The sequence below is a fragment of the Patella vulgata genome, chromosome 6 (assembly GCF_932274485.2).
Source record: "Patella vulgata chromosome 6, xgPatVulg1.2, whole genome shotgun sequence".
In the NCBI taxonomy this organism is placed as follows: Eukaryota; Metazoa; Mollusca; class Gastropoda; family Patellidae; genus Patella; species Patella vulgata.
Window position 1 is genome coordinate 15047607 of NC_065884.2, and position 16146 is coordinate 15063752.

The 16146-nt window shown below is 38.7% G+C and overlaps 1 long non-coding RNA gene across 1 annotated transcript; it reads right to left on the bottom strand.

Moving 5' to 3' along the window:
* Positions 1-1547: 1547 nt before the first annotated feature.
* Positions 1548-7924, bottom strand: LOC126823867 (uncharacterized). Its single transcript, XR_007681346.1, has 3 exons — positions 5499-7924; positions 3335-4771; positions 1548-3109 (listed from the first exon to the last, which is right to left on the bottom strand). It is a non-coding gene; the product is annotated as an uncharacterized LOC126823867 (long non-coding RNA).
* Between the last annotated feature and the right edge of the window lie 8222 nt (positions 7925-16146).

Consider the following 16146-nt stretch of genomic DNA (forward strand, 5'->3'; position numbering starts at 1 on the left):
CCAGCTTCAATTAAGACGCTATCAACATAAAATGATACTTTTCTACACAATTTTAAATGGACTAGTTCCTAAATATCTAACCGATATAGTTCCACCTCTTGTATCGGCTGACCATCCCTACCGTCTTCGAAACTCAAACCAAATTAAGCAAATAAACTGTAGAACATTACTGTACCAGAATTCTTTCTTTCCATCTTCTATTAAGCAGTGGAATGGTCTAAGTCTTCCAACAAAAAATTCCAAAACTATTTCTGAATTCAAAACTAAATTAAAATCGAGCTTGCACGTATTCAAAACTAATGTCCACTACTATATAGGCGAAAGGCATCTACAGATAATACACTGTAAACTTCGAAATTCAAAGAGCGACTTAAACCTTCACAAGTGTCTGATGCATATATCTTACACTGTCCACTATACAAATCTCAGCGAAAAATAACAATAAATAAATTAGATATAGAACATAAAAATGTGCAAACAATACTTTCTGGAAACACAGCTATTTCTTTGGAGGACAATTCCTTCATCGTTGAAATTGTACATAACTTTATCAAACTAACTAAACGCTTTAAAACTGCCTAGATCATTTCCGCCCCCCCCCCCTCCGAAAGCAGGTGACCTCATAAAACTTGGCGAATATATTTTGGGCCTTGCCATCGACATCGTCTTATTGAATATCTACCATTATAATCTACTTGTATGTGTATTGTATGTTCTTTCCAAGGGATCTTTACCTTCACCTCCTGCGCCGAGTAAAATTTGTAAATCAAACATATCCAGTCGTCTATCTTCTCAATGATCATTGTTTATGGAAGCGATTTTACATAAGCAGCAATGCTTGTTATTGTATCCATATATAGTATGTTAGATATATCTGTGACTCACTAATGAAATAAATTATTGTTTAAACCAACCAATTTATATCCAGTATAGCAGCCTTTACAATGCAGGCCCTCCATTTGTTCTGTTTTAACTGTAATGTTTGATAAATAACATGACAATAATTTGTTTTTAAATTATTATTTATTCATAAAATGATTATTTATTCTTAAAATTATATGAACAATTAAATTAATACCAAATCAAAAATAAACAGACATTTTGATGGGTAATAAAAACAAAGTAAATCCAATACTAATATAATTGTGATATATAATGAAAGTTATATGAAGAATTAAATTAATGCCAAATCAAAAATAAACAGACATTATGATGGGTAATAAAAACAAAGTAAATCCAATACTAATAAAATTGTGATATATAATGAAAAAATATCCCCCCCCCCCAAAAAAAAAAGAATAAACAAACAAATCATAAAATAAACATAGCTATAAGAATTGAAAAAACAAATCTCAAAACAAGCACGAGGCATTTGGAATAATAATTAACAAAGGTAATTCCAATACTAATAAAATTGTGTTATTATAATATAATATAACAACAACATATCCACCCACCCCACCAAAAATAAAAACAAAATTAATTATTTTTTTTTTTAAATTCTTTTTTAAAGTTACCCCCTGAAAAAACAAATCTCAAAACAAGCACGAGGCATTTGGAATAATAATTAACAAAGGTAATTCCAATACTAATAAAATTGTGTTATTATAATATAATATAACAACAACATATCCACCCACCCCACCAAAAATAAAAACAAAATTAATTATTTTTTTTTTTAAATTCTTTTTTAAAGTTACCCCCTTAAAAACGAAATGAGAATTTAAAAGATATGTACACAATATCCCTACTCCATGCCCCCTAAACAGTCAAAACAAGCACTAAAAACATTAATTATGCACAAAAACTGAAAAACTACATACAAATGAAATATATGAGACATGTACAAATGTACAAAATATTTATATACAAGTCATAAGCAAGGGGAGCCATGGTGGTTCAGTGAGTAGGCTCGCTTACATGGAGGCCCTTTTTGGATCCCGGTGTTGGTCGTGGGCATTATTACCCATATAACATAGAAAAATAGGAGGTTTAACCCCTTTTCAGTTTATAATGAGAGAGAGAGAGGGGGGGGGGGGTAATGTCCACTCGACACAAAACCAGGTCATTTCGGGACTAATATAATGTTCAATTTTATTTCAATAATTCGATTGTGCACAAGGGTTTTTTACCAGTGGGAGGAAACCGGACGACCCAGAGAAAACCCACGAGGTTGGACAGGCACCGTACCTCCCTTGTCATGTACAGCCGGGGAATCGAAATCAGGCCAGTTGACTCAATGACAGACCTTATGATACAGCCCGCACGTCCTAACCAATCGTCCCCGCCCCTTTATTTTATAAGCAAGGGAAAGCCACCTTAATGTACCCGATTTTTTTGGGGTAATTCTGTGTATATTGGATCTATATTTGGGTTCTAGATAGTGCCCTATATAATACGTTACACAAATGTCTGGAGAGAATTACAAATTTACAATATAATTGTGTTTGGGAAGGAGAGAGAGAGAGGGAGAGAGAGATTGGGTTTAACGTCCACTCGACACAAACTGGAAGGAAACCGGGGGACCCAGAGAAAACCCACGATGTTGGAAAGGTGACCCTATTTATCATTAAAAATAAACCCTGAAAGGTAGGATGGTAAATCCTATTTCATTTTATAAGCAAATGAAAGTCACCTTAACTACCAGGGCAGAAATACCCCCATAACATAGAAAAGTAGGATGTTAAATCCCATTTCATTTCATAAGCAAGGGAAAGTCACCTTAATGTACCTAAAGGGTTTTTGTAATTCTTTGTATATTCGATCTGCATTTGGTTTCGAGATAATGCCTGTTTAATACTTTATGGTTTCCGACCAAATTCTAAGTGATTTATAGGTCACTTTACAGTCTATATTTTACATAAACTTTTGAAGAGAATTAAAATATAATTGTGTTTGGGAAGGATATTTAACATTCAAAACAAAAATAAAATATTTAAATAACAGCCCAAAAGCAAGAGATAACCTATTAGCATTTACAATCACTACATTCTTTTTCAAAATTATGAAATAATTTGATGGCTTAATATTCAAAAGGTATATATTTGAGTTCCCTTGTATATAGTTGAGTTCCCTTGCTGTTGTTATCATACATCAAATGCTCTCTAGTCTGAATATAAAATATTATACATTGTATATTATACATTGCATCCATCTTATAGTTTTGACGTAATATATCAAAACTCTAAGAAAATCAACCAAACAAGCCTCCTGAGTTTCATGTTGATCGTATTTGAAATGGCAGTGCCTAGACATTGCCCCCAAAAGAAGAACTAGATTACCAAGTGTATAGAACCAGTTCCTGATTCAAAAAACAATTATGCATGGTACTTACATAGCCTTTGTCTGATTAGCGAGCTCTGTGAGAAAACGCTTCCACAATATCAATAGACGTTTCCAACAGTTTTGATCTTCCGAGGTAGGTAACTGAAAACAGATATATGCTATGTATTATTTAGCTTAAATTCACTAGACAGTTTTGATTTAGTTAAAAAATGTTAATTTAATTACATTTGTTTTATTTCATGCAAAGCCCAGCTTAATCGGAGCGGGGCCCTGGGCCTGACTAGAATTGCGGGCTCCCTAACGTGACGAAAAGATTATTTCATATCCTTTTGAATGACACGCATGCGTAACACACAATTAAACGGTCTGTAATACAAGAATAATTACATAATATATGATCATATACGAAAGCTATTCTGACCCGAATGGCATACAAGTCTGTGGAACTTCACAGAGAAGGTTGAGGGATAGCTCAGTCTCCGCCCTCGCGCCTTTAGATCGATTTTCGTGAAACTTTCCTCTGGAATTTGAATTTTTTTCTCTTTTTGCCATGAACCGCGGGGCCCCCTAAACCGCAGGACCCTAGGCCTGGACCCCTCTTGCCCATGCCTAAGCTGGGCTTTGATTTCATGTATTCGTTTGCTTTGCCACAGATGAGACAGTCATATCTAACTAAGATTCTGTCTGTGCTCATACATGTATGAGGGGGGTTAGATGGCTGAATGGTTAGCGTGCGCGCGCTGTGTCATAAAGTCTGTCATTGAGTCGACTGGCGTGGTTTCGAATCCCCGGTTGTACGTGACAAGGAGAAGGGTCGCCTGTCCAACCTCGTGGGTTTTCTCCGGGTCCTCCCGTTTCCTCCCACTGCTAAAGACCCCTACGCGCAAGCGAATTATTGAAATAAAATTTAAACCATATGTTAGTCCCGAAATAACCTAGTTTGTGTCGAGTGGACGTTAAACCCCATTTCTCTCTCTCATACATGTATGTGTGCACTTTTACTATACTAAACTAGGGGGGTTGGATGGCCGAATGGTTATCACGCACGCGCTGTATCATACGGTCTGTCATTCAGTCCACTGTCGGGATTTCGATTCCCCGGTTGTACGTGACAAGGATTAGGGTCGCCTGTCCAACCTCGTGGGTTTTCACCGGGTCCTCCGGTTTCCTCCCACTGCTAAAAACCCCTACGCGCAAGCGAATTATTGAAATAAAAATTAAAAAAACATGTCAGTCCCGAAATGACCTAGTTTGTGTCTAGTAGACGTTAAACCCCATTTCTCTCTCTATATATATATTAAACTAAATTTTAGATTCCAAAATAGCATAACAACAATCTTTTCTATTAGAATTGAATAGTTATCCACCAAGATCAAGCTGCCCTATCATTTTTTCAGCCATTTCTTCTTCCATTTTTCTCTTTTTTAAATTTCTTTTATTATATGATCTTTTTCTGGGTGGTTTGCGTATGCATCCAATATTGAAACTGAAAAAATAATACAGGACATGTAATTAACCTTTAAAGATACCTTACCATATACAAACTGTGTGATATTAAATTGAAATTTATGTATCTATATGTATCAAAAGTTTTAATCTCAAGGAACTACCTAAGCCGTAAAAATCTATTTTAATAATCCTTGTTTGTCACATGATTTCACTGTCGCAGTAATTAACAGATTGCCATGTTGGCTGAATGAGTTAGGCGATGGCATGCTAGCCTGGAGGCCGCAAGTTACCCCTTGGTGTTGACCAAGAAAGATTATCCAGATTTTTGCAGCGTGGTTTTCCCCCGAGGTCCAATGTACACATTGGCATACACATAAAAGTTCCCTTGGCAGTTGGAATTCGATACGAGAGTAGACCATAGAGTGCCGTTGCTCAGGCAAAATTTTTCTCTTAGCACACTGCATTAGACCAGTCGGAGCTCAACAGTAGGACGTTAAACCTCATTTCATTTCAGGAAGACGTTAAACCTCATTTCATTTCAGGAAGATTGAATTCTCTACTTTCTTTATATGCAAATAAGCCATACTTTTATTCGATATGGGGTGGGGTGTAGGAATGGTCTAGTGGTTTAATGCATGCACATAAAATCACAGGGTCTGTCATTGTGTCAAGTGGCATGGTTTCGATTTCAAGGAGTAGGGTTTCCTCCTTTTGCTAAATACCCCTACGCGCAAGCGAATTATTCATATTAAATTTAACCATACCTTAGTCCCGAAACGACTTAGCGCCAGTAAGTAGATAATAAAGGACCCATTCTACAACAACTCTTCATGTAGAATTAATATTACACAAGACACCACCCCCACCCCCCGCCAAAAAACTTGAGACAATTATCACCACCGAGTCACTCAATCTATTTCGAGGAAATATTTTCAGTAACTGCAGTACATTTAGAACAACTGATTACTTTGTAAGCGCCCACATTGAAATATCGTCGTATGTTGCCGTCGATCCGTCCACTCGTCGCCCACAATTTCTTAAGAACACTCTACAAATTATATTTGTCATTTGATCGGTTTGTAATTAATGTTGCGAACGATGTATGAGAAATCCCGAAATGGATTCTCAGGCTGGGCCCATAAATAGCAGACTCCTGGCTTCGAGTTACGATGGGTGAAAAAAAAGAACAAAAACGATGTTGATGGTACGAACTCTGTAGTGCATCTCACGTGCTTTATTTTGGACTACATTTATATTATTGCATGCTTGTATTAATACGCCAGTAGACGTAATTAACCAGTCACTCTTCACAGCTGAAGGGAGTATATTTCTAACACATCCCCCTCCAGGATGTAACATACAATGGCACATCCTAAAACACAGATTCCGAAGCACATTACAGATTCACGAAATACGATATAATTGAACACTCCCGAACGACGATAGACGATACAACTAACACTACTTTAAATAGCGAACTATATAATATACACATCACTATTTCGATGTACACTTTGCGATGAATTCAACGATGAAACACTTTCGATGAACTTTACGATGACTCCAACGATGAAACACTTTGAAAAAGCTGCATTTCCACATGGATAATAAGCACACCATATAACGATAGACACGAACAACGGATTTCGAACGATGTATAACTAAGCACATTATCGATAGCCACTTCTTCACACTATACTTAGGTATCTAAGCTTCCAACGGACACAGACGATGTATCGGCCTTTTAAGTATATTATCGCCGACTTTGACGTCAACTACTCTAACACGATTGTCAATTCCAGGATACGACTTTACTATACGACCTAAGGGCCATTTTCCCCTTGGGGAAAGTGGGTCTACAACTAGTACTAAGTCACCCCATGCGCCAACGATTACGTGGATTAAAACGAACGCCATCGATTAATTTGGACGACACTAATTGGTCACCTGTTCGGCCAAAAAGAAAATGATTTGGCGTGAGAACCGATTCGTCCTTCGGGTCATCACCTTGATAACAGAGGGGCCGAGAATTTAGTAATCCCTCTGCATGAATAAAAACGGTCATCAATTCTTCATCATTTGCATCCGCATCGCCTAATACGGCCTTAATAGCTCTTTTAGCCGACTTTATAAGAGCCTCGAACACGCCTCCAAAATGGGGAGCCGCCGGGGGGTTAAATCTCCACTCGATGCCCTTAGTAGCGACGTCACTTCCAATCCTTGAATTGTCCAACTTAAACAAATTCCTAAGTTCTCGATTTGCTCCCACAAAGTTAGTCCCATTGTCGCTCAAAACGAAATTCGGTTTTCCTCTCCTGCTAACGAAACGATGAGAGCCAGCAAAAATGAATGACTATCGAGTCCCCAGGCCATTTCCAAATGAACTGCCCTAGACGACAAGCATGTAAACAAACATAAGTACCGTTTCGTCCTAACTTTACCCCGTCCCTGTTTTGTTACAAAAGGGCCTGCGAAATCAACACCAACTTCCGAAAATGCATGTGAGGGGGTACCTATTCGACACAAAGGAAGCGGTGCCATTAATTGCTTAGCCGGCTTACATTTTCTCCTTCGACACTCAGGACAATGATGCTCTACGGATTTGATCACTTGTCTAACGTGCAAAATCCAATACTCTTCTCGAATTTTACTGATACAATGAGAAGTTCCTAAATCTTGGTTTCCTTCAACATGAATGTGCGTTGCAATTAATCGCGTCACATCGTGGTTTCGTGGTAGTATTACAGGAAATCTCGATTCATACGAAATGTGATCGGCTTGTCTCAAACGACCGTCCAAACGGAATACACCATCTTCATCGAGACAAGGATTTAACTACGCTAAAGGAGAACGACTGTCAACCTGTTTATTTGAACGAATAAAATGTAGTTCACTTGGGAAACAATCATTTTGCGCGACTTTATGCCAATAAGTCTTTGAGGCTGATAACTCGTTTGTCAAATATTCTTGAAAACATCTATCTTGATGCGAAACACGAATGTTCTTAATGAAGCGAAAAATCCAACTAGTTATTCGCAACAATTTAATCCAGCTTGAATATCTAGAAGGCTCTAATCTACCAAGATCGCGCGGTGGAGCCGCGACAAGGAATGACTTCTGAGCTGAACGAAGCTCCAATAAAGCATCTTCAGACGGATTAGAGCTTGTATCATTAGCGAGGGGCCAATTCTCCGACTGACTAAGAAATAAAGGTCCATGCCACCACAAGTCACACTTCGATAAAGCGGAAGCCGATAATCCCCGTGTGGCTGGGTCGCTAGCATTCGATTTAGTGTCAACATAATGCCACTGAGAGGGTTCAGACATCGAATGAATTTCGCCAACACGGTTTGACACAAACGGCTTGTATTTCCTCGATTCTCCCTTTATCCAAAACAGAACATTTTGGCTATCAGTCCAGTAAATAACTGCCGAACTGGAAACATTAAGCACCCGGCAGATAGTTTGTGCGAGTCTTAAACCTAATACTGCTCCCGATAGTTCTAGTTTGGGAATAGTGATTGATTTTAGGGGGGCGACGCGAGTTTTAGAAGCCACCAAGTTCGAAGAACAGGACTGATCGGCGTATTCACAATGAAGATAAACAGCTGCGGCATAAGCAGAGGAGGACGCGTCAACGAACGTGTGGATGGTCTTGCGGATAATCTCTTTATTACTGACTAGACATCTAGCAATACTGATTCCTTCGAGAAGCGCTAGTTCACTCGACCAGTTATTCCATTGGCTTGATAGATCTAACGGCAGGGGTTCATCCCAGCTAAGTCCTTTTACCCACGTTTCTTGAATTCCTATTTTAGCACGAACCGTAAAAGGTGCTAGCAAATTAAGAGGGTCGAACAGTTTTGCAGTTTTACTAACGACAATCCGTTTTGTCAAAACGTCAATGAGAATTGGATCTATTTTAAAGATAAAACAGTCTGTCACTGCGTCCCATAAAACACCCAGGGTCTTGAGAGTAGGAAGACCAGAAGGATCAGCGATTTCCAAACTACCGATTCGATCATTGCTTGGAATTTCGGACAATACATCAACCGAATTCGATATCCATTTGCGAATGTGAAAACCTCCCAAAGCGAGTAATTCCGATACTTCACGCCTGAGACGGGTTGCTTCTTTAACTGAATCCGCACTATCCAGTAAATCGTCTACATACATAGACTCCAGAATAGACGAAGCACCATTTGGATATTTCGAAGTATGCGACATAGCATGTTCTCTTAATACAAGTTGTGACAAATAAGGCGACGATGCATTCCCGAAAATGAGTCTTTGATATTCATAAATTCGAACTGACTGATGGGGATTCGTGTCTCTCCAAAGAAATCTATGATAAGGTTTATCGATAGGTTTCATCTCTATCTGCAAGAACATTTCACCGATATCAGCTGCAATCGCGATCGATTTACTCCTAAATCTGACAAGGATGTCTATTAATTCCCTTTGAAGTTTTGGGCCAGCATGTATGCAATCATTTAAAGATTTGCCGTTAATCTTTGCTGCGGCGTCCAAAACAATCCGTACTTGCGTAGTTGTCTTATCAAGGCGTACGACAGGGAAGTGGGGAATATACGAAACATTTTTCTCGTAATAATCCGAGGGGAATACCTCTTTAATGTAACCCTTCTGTTCATAGTCGCGAAGGATCCGACTATATTGTGATGAAACAAGGGGTCGGTTTGCCAAAGATCGCTCTAAATTCCGCAAACGAGAGAGCGCTAGATCGTAATTATTCAAGATAACTGGTTCATTCGGTTTACAAGGTATTGCAATTTCGTAACGATCACCTGTAAATTTTAAAGATGATATAGATTGTTCTACAACTTGCTTGTCGATCGACGAAATAACAGCGGAATCGTTACTAATTCCCGATGTATCAAGTTCCCACATATTGCGCAATAAAGTGTTTGTATCATCTTGTACAAAGAATGTTCGAACAAAGTGATTCGATGATTGTCTACACGAGGCCAGTTCAAACAAGGGACCTATACATGTCCATCCCAACGGCGTAAGTCTTGCGATGGGCTCTCCAGGTCTACCACTAATTTCGGTGAGCGCGCGATGTACATCAGATACATTAAGTCCTAATAATAAATCGACGTGGACTCTACCACCAACACGAGGAAAGTCAATATCATGCAAGTGGGGCCAATTATGTACATATTTATTCCAGTCTATCATTTGCAAGTCATCGGTAACGTTTGCAACCGTAAAAGCGTCAAGTTTGAGACTAGTCTGTCCATCAAGACTAGTGATAGTGAAGCTAACTTTAGAACTTTTTAAACAATCGCGTTTACCACCCAACACAGAAACATTCATATAGGAAACTGGCCCTTTAAGTCCCAATTCCGATGCAACAAAAACAAGGCGTTCAGCTGGAGCGTACGATGTCCGGTGTTAATAACCGGGATTATGCGCATTCCCACGTGATCTCCTCCAGAGGTGGCCATATTTGTTCGTGGCCATCGACGATCGGCTCCCGAATTGAGAAACGGTGGCACAACTGGATATCCCCCTCTGTGCAAAAGAGTATGATGAGACCGGGGACAATTGTCTATTCCACAGCGACGAGAGTTCTTGCAATCGCGCCCTTCGTGACTTGGACTTAGACATCGAAAACATAAAGACTTATCCTTTGCAACTTGCCATCTCCGGTCAACAGAAAGCGATCGAAAGTCTGGACAATCGAAGAGTCGGTGATTGTTAGTACACAAGTCGCATTTCGGCCGGCTGTTAGTTGTATATGCGCGATTCTTTTTGTAAGCGTTACCGGTACCACCTTGATTGAGACTGGTCTTAGGGGCGTAGAAACCGTCTACCTCTTCAAGGGCTTCAATCCTAAACTTAACCTCTAAAGCCAACCATGCGTGAAGATTAACAAGACTTTCAGTTTTCTTTTCTATAGAGACACAACGCTTAAAGTTTGCGATGTTCATTGGCGACAATTTTGACTTCGCAACAGAATAAAACATTGAGTTTTCTTCGAATTCCTCGACGCGACCAGCATCTTTCAGTGCAACGATCGAAAGTTCGAACTTATCAGTAAATTCTTCAAGCATTTGTAAATCGGAAGAGTTAATAGGTCTCATTTGTCGAATATAGTCTAAATGTAGCAGAACAGTACGACGATGACCACCGTATTTTTCTTCGAGTCTTTTCTTAGCGGACGCGTAACCCAAAGACGACGCTGAAAAACCTTCAATAGCCCATAAAGCATCACCCTGTAGGTACTGTCTAAGCTGAAGCATTTTGTAACCATCACTACACGCAACCCTATCGATGCAATGTTCAAACGCGTCCTTAAAAAGTGGATAGTCTCTTTTATTGCCACCAAATCTTGGAATAGAAACGCGTTTCAACTGATTATGCATATCGCTGCTATCTATCGAATACGGCTCACGGGATCGAGCAGTTATAGAATTATTTTGACTCTGTTGAATATTATCTGGGGTGGGCTGCTCGTTTTCAGTCACAGAACTATTCTGAGGGAATTCTACATTTTCTCTAGGCGACGGATTATTCGACGATGATTGACGCGTTGTGTCTGTCTCACTCGATTTTGACTTGATCAGAGCTAATGTACTAGATACAGTTTCTGTAAATCTTGGATCATCTTGTATCGCATCCAGTTCATCACCGTACCTATCTGGATCAAGCTCGCATAGCGACAACAAAACATTGATAACATCTTCTTGTGTTTTCAAGACCTGGTCAACACCACTTTTCAATTGTTCTAAGTTCGCGGTTTCTGAACATAGTAAACTAGTTAAATAAGACTTAGCTTTAGTGAAAAAAGTTTTCAGCAAACGTTTTTGTTATAATAATTCTGACTTACGATCAGCTGGAGTTTCCTGTTGGTCACGATCGTGTATTTCTGCATCGATGATACCTGATCCATCACGTTCAGACATTCTATTGATTGTTGACTACTTGATAAAAAAATTAAATAATTAATGAAGATGACTGTCCTTGGATGACATACTGGCGATTTGGTGGTCATGCACGTGGAGCTCGATGTAAACAGCAACCATGGAGTTCAGTTGTACCATATTATCATTCAGATTTCATATTTTCCACACAGTAAAACCACGCTCTGCTACCAGATTTATGTTGCGAACGATGTATGAGAAATCCCGAAATGGATTATCAGGCTGGGCCCATAAATAGCAGACTCATGGCTTCGAGTTACGATGGGTAAAAAAAAAGAACAAAAACGATGTTGATGGTACGAACTCTGTAGTGCATCTCACGTGCTTTATTTTGGACTACATTTATATTATTGCATGCTTGTATTAATACGCCAGTAGACGTAATTAACCAGTCACTCTTCACAGCTGAAGGGAGTTTATTTCTAACAATTAATATTGTGTTCTTTACATCAGTTAGGAAAACAAAGTTTATTGGACAGATGTAGAGAGATTGGCGAACCATTTTGGGGCTGATATTCTTATTAGAGAATCAATTCTGAAAGGGTTTCCTATATCACTCAAATTACGAGATTTTTTAAGTTTTCTAGAATAACAATAATGTTTCCCAGGAAGTATCTGAAAAGATGTATTTGCTGGTAATGGGATAATAATGCCAACCAATCATAAGCCAGGATATCGACTGTTGAGGATGCAGAAATTTAAACACGTGTTACAATCGATTTAAGCCGATAATAAAATTTGTTTCTAAATGTACAGACATATTTATGTCGATTTCTGCAATTGATGTTGCTATACCTTTCCTCATACACGAACATAATCGGTCCATAAGCCACGTTTATCTTGAATAGCCAATCACGAGCAAGGAGGAAACACTGAAGCACAAATACATGCATAAAATATTATTGCCGTGACAGAAATGAAAGCAACATGTCGACAAGAAGTTGACAGCTAAAACCTTTAGATCTAAAATTAACGATCACATAAAAGTTACTGATTTTATTTCCAAGCACAATTGATGCATGCTATTTGCAGCGAGAATCCCCAATAATTATTTCATTTTAACGCAAGAGTGCTTGGCATAATTAGACTATTGAACACGGGAGGTTATCATTTGCTTTATACACAAATAACGTGTTCTTTTGAACATATATATAACGTTGCCATCTCATCATGATGTCCATGAACACAAATGCCGACTTGAAGACAAACCAACGGTTGAATGGAATTAATAACAGTAATATAACTTTTATTATGTAAGGACAATAAGTTTTCTGGTTAGACTTTAGCCTGAAAAATCCGCGTGATCATGACAATTCGTCAGTTATATCTGAATGGCTCAGTATTTTAAACTGACAATAAAAACTGATTACATTGCTTTAACTTTTGACTGTATACTATACTGCGTTGTTGTATGCTATTTTTATTAACGCACTTTATAAACACGTGTGATTAGAAACAGGGCCTGCATTGTCTTATATTTATCAGATATATTGAAATAAAAACTAGGTTCAAATAAACCAATATTAATCAAGTTAGCCCTACATTTATAAAGTGATTATTTTATCGTAATTAATATAATGGGCTAATTTTTTCTGGAGTAAACGGCACGGTACTAGACGGGGGTAATTTATAGTCCCGAAACTCGATAATATACTAAGCAGCTTGGTATGTTGCATAAAACTTGCCAAATGTGTTTATTGTATATTTGTGACCACATCTCCAACTTTACCTGAGCAATAAGGCTCCTTCCCAAACACAGAATTGGACCCAGGAAATGTTCTCAAAAACGCAACCTGACTTCTGAGATGGTAATGTGTTATCTATGATTTTCATGTAACTCATGCTAAACGTGCCGTTCACCGGGACCAGCCCTATAAAATGCACCCCATAACTTTATGGAAAGATACATAAATAAAAATAGTTGTAATGCATGATTTTATTGAAACTTAGGTGGTTCCTATACTTTTGGTTTTACTTCTCGAAATTACTTTTTTAAAAAATTATTTCGAATTGCTTTTTGTATTTATTTAGGGTTGATGAAAACTGCCGCGTGCTGATTTATCCTATCCATGTTTGCTTTCCTATAGGTTCTTACATAAGACTTTCTGTTTCGCGTATCTTTGCTTTAGTGTGTTACGTTTAATTTGCAATGAGAAGTCTTCAACATGATGAACGTCTACGTGCTGTTGGCATGCTTTAAATGGGTTCTACACAGCGAGGAGTAGCCAACATGCTTAATGTGCCACAGTCTGTGATCAGCAGACTGTGGAACTGGTACCAACAAACACACAATGTTGATGATAGACCTCGTTCGGGTCGTCCTAGAGCCACTACACAAGCCCAGGATCGATACATTCGTACACAGGTCCTGCGAAACGGTCAATCAACTTTCTGTAAACTTGTACCAAGTTACAGGAATTCTAGTTACACCCCAAACGATTAGAAATCGGCTACGTGCAGCCCATTTGCATACGCGACGACCGCGTGTTGTGCCTCTATTAACTCGCCATTTGACCGATAGGCGTGCTCGCATTTTGAGGCGTGTAACGTCATGCTAACGTTAACGTCAGACAGCATGACAGATTCGGGCGTGGGTCTGTTATGGTGTGGGGAGGAATCACCATGACAGGCAGAACGGACTTGCATATTGTACAAGGAATGAGTCACTGGTGTGTACTACCGTGACCACGCCCTGGCACCGATAGTTCTGCCCTTTGCTCAACGTGCAGGTCGACGTTTCATCCTTCAAGATGATAATGCCCGTGCCAACCGCGCTCGTGTCGTGAATGACTACCACCAGCGTCACCATATTGTCCTGACCTTTTCCCTATAGAGCATGTCTGGGATATGATCGGGAGACGTGTTCGTCGACGTCAATCGACAACACTTCAAGGGGAGTGGGTCAGATTGCCCAAAATCGTGATTGGACGGTTGATTAGGAGCATGCCACGACGAATTGCTGAATGTCTGAGGATTGGTGGAGCAATTACTCATTATTAAGACAAAAATGACAGTGTATCTCTTTGCGAGTGAAACGGGGCCGTCAGATAAGCCACCCATATGAACTGTTAATGTTCATGTGTAGGCAATTGGCATGTTATTAACATACACTGGTTACGTCTAATAAAAACAACAGCGCATTTCTGCAGTTTTGTATTGTTTCTGAATATCCTCACTTTTTTTGAAGAGTATATTAGGGGAAAATATTTACAAAAGGAATGGGGACCTACACAACCATTATTAACAATGGCAGTGCATATCAATCAATTTAACCTGTAACTAAAAATATTGAATGCCATGTATAACTGTTTTAACTTGGTTGAATTCTTTTGTTATGTGTTGCTGCTGGCTCTTCGTTTTCTTTTCATGTAACTTTTATCTAGGAAGAGTCGTACACAAGAAAACCCCAAAAAGGAATGCTTATAACTTTTAAACGTTGAAGTTTTGAATTTTTCATTTATTGTTAAACATGGAATTTACTGGACAAACATTTTGTTATATGTAAATAATCCACGTGTCCAGCAATGTGGTTTTTACCACGAGCACTACGCTTTACCAGATAAAGCAAGTAGATTCTCCCCAAGGGTGTTTTTTTTCTATCCGCACTGATGACGCCAAACATCAGCCAACTTGTTTTTATTTTGATAAGTGTTTGAAGGTGACAATTTGATATACAAGGACTTTGTTTTATTTATTTTGTGATTTACCAATTTTCAACCCTTTAAGAGTAAATAATGTAATTAAATCAATAATGTCCATAATCTCATATATAATGTATTGGGCGTTAAATCTGTAATTAACAACAACAACATCTAAATACTTTTTGTTGTGAAATTTTATTGTTCCATTCTGTGTCCTGGTAAAATTTGATTATGATATGCAACATGGCAGCCATGCCAATAAATCAATAAATTAAACATATCCATAGCGTAAATATATTTTATTTTCCCATTCTGTTTCCTGATAAGAGTTAATCCGCCATATGTATAAAATTTGATTATCACATGGCATGCGAATCAAACAATAAATGAAACACATTTATTGCTTTATTAAATTCCATTTATTTCCGCCACTAGAAGTAAACAGCATTAGGAGGTATATTCATTTTCGGTTGCAGGCCCCAGTCCACACATATTTATGTAATGAAATACAAACGGCATAATTCGCGTCTTTTTGGGATACTGACAATGCACAGGTATTTGAACCAGGGGGTCAACCAATTCTATGAAATGTCCGATCCTCATGAGGAGACCCTTTGCTGGCCGAGAAAGTTCATTGCGATCTTTCCGGCGTGCCCCCCCCCCCCCGTCAGTGATGCAGGGTCGACGTATAGCCATTCGGAACGGACGAAAAAGCAAGGTACCGTGTACTCATTGGCGTGCACGTAAATAAAAACCCTTGATAGTTGGAATTCAGAATAAGATTAGGCCATGCGACACCTGATTTCTGATCCGTCGGCCTTTTT